This window comes from Ischnura elegans, chromosome 7 (genome assembly GCF_921293095.1).
Source record: "Ischnura elegans chromosome 7, ioIscEleg1.1, whole genome shotgun sequence".
NCBI lineage: Eukaryota > Metazoa > Arthropoda > Insecta > Odonata > Coenagrionidae > Ischnura > Ischnura elegans.
In genome coordinates this window covers 114023782-114029699 of record NC_060252.1, presented here as the reverse complement: position 1 = coordinate 114029699, position 5918 = coordinate 114023782, and the positions used below count along the sequence as shown (strand labels likewise).

The 5918-nt window shown below is 39.1% G+C and overlaps 1 long non-coding RNA gene across 1 annotated transcript; it reads left to right on the top strand.

Annotated features, from left to right (window-relative positions):
* The first annotated feature begins 1134 nt into the window (after window positions 1–1134).
* Window positions 1135–2646, top strand: LOC124162247. The gene is made up of 3 exons (XR_006865517.1): window positions 1135–1937; window positions 2164–2353; window positions 2468–2646. It is a non-coding gene; the product is annotated as an uncharacterized LOC124162247 (long non-coding RNA).
* The last annotated feature ends 3272 nt before the right edge of the window (window positions 2647–5918 follow it).

The window sequence follows — 5918 nt, the reverse complement described above, 5'->3', positions numbered from 1 at the left end:
TCGATGCGTGCGTGAATATACATATCGAAAGAAATCACACGGTGTAGTCCGATTTCAAAGAATTAATAATTTACGTGAAACCTATTAATCATACATGCGTGTTGCAAAATCCCCCGGTTACACGTAAATACAATTCCTAGTTATATTTATTGCCAAGAACCCTACTTGATTTGATTTAGGAACGGAACCAAACGGACCGTTTGGACTTTGGTTTGGACTTCAAAACAAATTCAGCCGTAGCCTACGTTATCAAAACAACAGGTTCTATTTTATACGCTAGCACTTACATTATTTCCTATACGTTCTCGCGTACAGAGACTATAGTACAAGAACTTCCACTTTACAGTATATCATGTAAACAAGGAACAAAAGCGAAAATTTCACCATGAACAACGGAAAAAGACGCTACCTTTAGTTGCCAAGTAACGGTTATACCCAGATGGTCATGTTGTTCCAAGCAGAGCCATATTTTTCCTCGAGATGTTACAGGCTGAGTTATAAGAAATATAAGCAGCATGCGGAAACACTATACTGCCGCCAGTGAACGCCAAGAAAAATTATTTAGATGTCACATCAAACTTACTTGGAATTTAGCTGCGTTTTTGTAACCGCCAAACCACCATGCTGTCTCCTGTTATAGAGCTGTGTCGTTCATGAATGAATCGTTCATTTTGAACGGTTCATTGGCATGAACCGAATGAATCGAAATACGCTCCTCGTTCAAATGGTTCAAAGAGTTCATAAAGAATCGTGTGGTTCATGAAGAATCAAAGAATCATTTAGAATCGAAGAATCATTTAGAATCGAAGAATCATTTAGAATCGAAGAATCATTTAAGAATCGCAGATTCGTTTAAGAACCGAAGAATCATAAGAATTGAAGAATCATGTAAGAATCGAAGAATCATTTGAACAATCGTCGGAGTAGTAGAAGTATAAAGGTCTTGAATTACTTCGCGGGCCGCGGATGACAGTAGGTCTTTCTACCCAGTCAACACAGGAGTCGTGATGAGGTCATATAAGAGGTCGTACGTGAGACCTCTTTTAGACTCGACTCTAGGAGGTCTTAAAGAGGTCTTCACGGCTCATGCTGTGTGACTCTTGTTCGACTCGACTAGTAGTATAAGGTCTAAAGGTCTGGTTACACGGATATTTACACGTACAAGTTAATGTACGAGTGCATTTCCCAAATAATGAGGGTGAACTTGCCTCTGAACGTAAGACATTAAAAAAAATAGAGGACGTATAATGTCTTTGAGATATACTAAATTGAGGAGACATTTATAGACCAAAGATTGGACCAATGGATTATAAAGTACATTTTTTTCTTAATTCTCCACCATTCCAACGGTGTGGGTATATTTCTCCTGTATTCTTATTTCCCCTGTAACTTCGTAATTCCGCGCGGAATAAATTTAAAATGGCGGTATTGCGAAAATACGAACGGAAAGTTACACCATAGTTACACAATCGGCCCCCTTGTGGTAGACCACAGAAACGACACATTCAGTTGTTAGTTGGCGTGGGCGCGTGGGTTTCCTTGTGATTCGGTGTGTTTGTTTTGCGACTCGGCTTCTTGTATTATTTGACCTCTGCTTCGTTTGGACTTTGCTCTCCTGTTTTGACCTCCGCACCTGATTGAACTACCCTAACGGAACCTTTATTGACTTCGCGCGTAATTTGGACCTCTCTCTCCCGTTTTCGACCCTCGCACCGCTTTGGACATTCCGCTCAGTGAATCTATTTTGACCCTGCCTCCTTCGGACTTTCTTTGATTTTCACCCTGCCTGAATCGGACTATTGCATCGTTTTACTTGCCCGATTTTTCTGGGTCTGTTTTGACATTTGGTGGACTTGAGTGTCGTCGTAGGACGCGTGCGTGCCCGGACATCGTCTTGAATTTCCGAACTGAGTGATGAGCAAGCCCGGAAACAGTTGGTGAGCCATATCTTCAATTGATTCATATTTCTTAAGATGTGAAATATATTGTTTCTATGCAAGGTTTTCATTGTAGTAATGAGCCATGAATTTTAAACATTTTCCTGAAATAATAAGCATTATGAATTTTAAACATTTTCCTGAAATAATAAGCATTGTGAATTCCTTAGGAACTGGGTATGATGATCCAAAACATTCTAATTGAGATCTTTCTTGCACTTCGCAGAAGCTGAAAGTAAAACTCATTGGAGGAGCAAGTGGAGATGCCCACCTGAGGAGGGTGTTGTCGACCCTCCTGACTAATGAGTTAGCATATCAACTGACGTGGACTGGTCCACAGCATGGGAGCAAGAAAGGAGGGTGCTCCCAAGATACCATGTCTTTAAGAACTACTAAGTTTGCAGATACATTGATTGGTATGAATAAGTTTTCCTCCTGAATGGTATTTAGGTGGCTTATGAAGTCTACTTAATCATTTCCTCAGCCTTATAGTTATTTTCTATCACCCTTATGATGAATATATTTTCCAGCTGCTGTAATGGAGTCCCATTGTTCAAGCAACATTGCCAGCTTGGAGAGAGTAGCCAAGCAGTGGCTGCAGCATGCAGGAGACCGTTTGAAGTATGCCGGAAAAAAAAATGTTCCTGCTGTTTAGTTGTTGATATTGTTCCCATTTCGTGTCCAATAAAAAATTGTTCATGCCTGTAAAGTGAATTATATGTCTACTTATGACTTCCCATGCTTCCTTCCATTAGTGGTTTAGTTGCCTTTATTGTCAGTTCGTTTTATAATTTCTGGTGATTTATTAACAGGATGAGGAATGCATTTGTTAATCCAGCCTCTGCCAGCTTAACATCTAGGTAATTGATACTATTTGCCAAGGAACCAAAACCTTGGGAGATTGGTTGATGGCTGTCTACTTTTTTAACTGGAAACTTTTCTCTAAATGGTTATTTCTATTGAGTAGGTTAATGTTTTGGTATTTTTATACCTCTCCCTAGTGTGTTTGAATGTGTAGCTACTCTATTTCCTTTTTAATAACAAAGAAGATTGGTTTCTTTCACTGCTTTTTTCCAGTAATATTCATGGTCAGTAAGTTTTAGAACAACGGAATTACTATATTATTAACAGACGGTACTGTGGTCTCCCGGGGGTTATATAGGCAACCCGGCGTATTATGAATCGATTTTAGCGCCATCTTTCGGTATAATTAAGCGATGATAGATCGTAGTTCTACCATCAATCAACAGATGGCGCCCCCTTCGCAGCTACGGTCTTATAGGAGTCTTACGGGACCTCATGCAGGAGGTCTTTAGGAGTCTTACGTGACATCCTTCATGACTCTTGTATGATTGCATAAGACCTCATAAAGACCTCCTCATGAGGCATTTGAGACCGTGTCATAAGACTCATACAAATTTGTATGAGCTCTTTAAGACTTCACATAGGACTCATGTGTGTTGACTGGGTAGTCATTTAAGAGCAGTGGCGGATCCAGAGAGCCTCTAAATATTACCATTATATCTTGGGTTTTTTAATACACCTTTATATTTAGAGTTAAAGAAAATAATAATTTTGTTCAGTTGTCAGGGAAGGTTTACTCCCAATCCCCCCCACGTTACCTAGGTTACCCCAGGTACCTAGCCCCCTTCTTGTCACAATCTTGAATCCACCTGCACTGCACTGGTTGAGAGTGAATATTCCATGAATTACTCGCTTATTATATGGAACCTATGGAACTTAACGTTCTTCATCCTCCGACAGTTGATACATAAGAAAACATATCAATAGGAATATACTGAAAAATAGGAATTACTTAAATTCAATGAGACAAGAATAGCAATATTCCTTATTAAATGTTTTGTATAAGAACGGAATATCTAGGACGTATATATACTCGCTTGAGAGGTTAAATCTTAATTGCCTCTTCTTGAATTACTTCGTGAAACATTTATTTTATTTTCAATGTCACTATGGTTTCATTAACTAATTTTTTGTAGCATAATTGATTTCATTGCGGTAGCATCATGATCATTCTCTTTTGATGCTAAAAGGTTAAAAGCCCTCTGAGAGACTGACGCATAATGCCAGGTGGCTCAGGCTTTAATTCTTTCTTTGAGCAGCTTAAGGTTCGTCGCTGAATTTTTCATAAAATCACTTTTTTCCTAGAGTTAATATGACAAATGTTATCCCGTTTCACCCGTATGTTGTAGGGGTCGCGTGCGCCATGATGCCTAACAATATTGCTAACACCGCTGTCAGAGGTACCTGCGTGTTGCGTGAGTTACCCGGAATAATTTCATGACCACTTTGCTCCCGATAAGTCTGTCTGTTTTAGGGAAAATTTCTTTATGGTGTAACGCCAATAGGGTAGTTTCCTTCATCAAAGAAAACAAAAGTCATTGATGGCGATTCGTTACCCACCATTAGTGTATTCATAATACACAAATTATTTGGTTTTTGAAATACCGGTTTAGACGAATGGCAAGGGTCAAATTTTAACCTCATTTGAAAAAGGCCAGATTGGCGCCCATGCGATTCCACGCCACGTGACGTCACAGGGACCTAGTTTCTACACGAGAGGATAGGAGTTATGCATCGTCAGAGGCTACCAATGCATGCATGAGGCACAGAGCTCAGGGAAACATGTCTTAATAATCACCTATTAAAACTGGCTAAGGTCGGAAAGTTTTCTTCGCTTGATAAGGTATTAATAAACCTTTTTTAAGCCATGCGCTACCAGACAGGAAGGTACTCAGCTACCCGTTAGCATCCTGCGTCCTATCAGCGCTCAGAGCCTCGATCAAGGTCACCTACCAGGCGGGAGGGGGAACCAGAAATGCGTCGCACGGACTTTTTCCCTTCATTCCTACTTACGCGTCGCGTTTTCGCGCGCTTGAAATTTTTCACTTTTCATTTGATCGCGAAAAATAGATATCGTCATTTAAAAATCTAAAAGCGTGAAATACGTACTCCAGGAGTAATAATCTTTCGATTTAGGCAATAAAAAAATAATAGGAAACCACCCTATTAATAGAATCTAATTTAATAATGAATCACCGAATACGAAGGAAACATGTTTAGTCGTATTTCTCGATTATTACCTTAAATTTTTATATGCATATACTCATGAAGATATTCTTACTAATAATTACATACATAATTATGTAAGTTCATGCGTACAGCCTTCAATGTTTTCGGTTAACTCTGGATTATTTCGCTTCATTGCAATCATTTGATTCACATTGTTCGTTTAGCTCGCAGAGTTCCTTTAGTTCACGTTGTTCATTTAGTTCGCAGAATTCATTTTGTTCACGTTGTTCATTTGGTTCGCAGAATTCATTTAGTTCACGTTGTTCATTCGGTTCGCAGAGTTCCTTTAGTTCACGTTGTTCATTTAGTTCGCAGAGTTCATTTTGTTCACGTTGTTCATTCGGTTCGCAGAGTTCATTTAGTTCACGTTGTTCATTCGGTCCGCGGTGTTCATTTGGTTCATGTGATTCTTTATGAACGACATGAAAGAACAGTTCATTCACATGAATAGAACCGAATGAATCGAATCACGGAAATGAACCGAAAACCCCACCTCTACTCCAGTATTCCGTTCCGGTTCCTCTGTTGGAAAGGAGGAACGGAGGAATGTGAGGAACCATGGGAGAATCTGTATCGCGGAGTAGCGGTAGATTCAAAATTCGTTCGCCACCAAAAAAACTAGAATTTCAATATAAAGTAAAGGTACGGCAGTACTTACCTTCTATTGCCTATCCTTAAATTGGACAATTACAATGTCTAATCTGGGAATGAGGCCATCGATGCTGTGATAATTTTAGGAGAATTCTTACCATTAAAAATTAAAATAAATTTAACGCGTTATATGTTTCATTAAAATACTTTCCAATCAATCGCCTCTGATATTTTTTAATCCCTAGAGAGTAAATATTAAATAATCAATAAGTTGAAAGAGTTCATTAAACCTGTAGG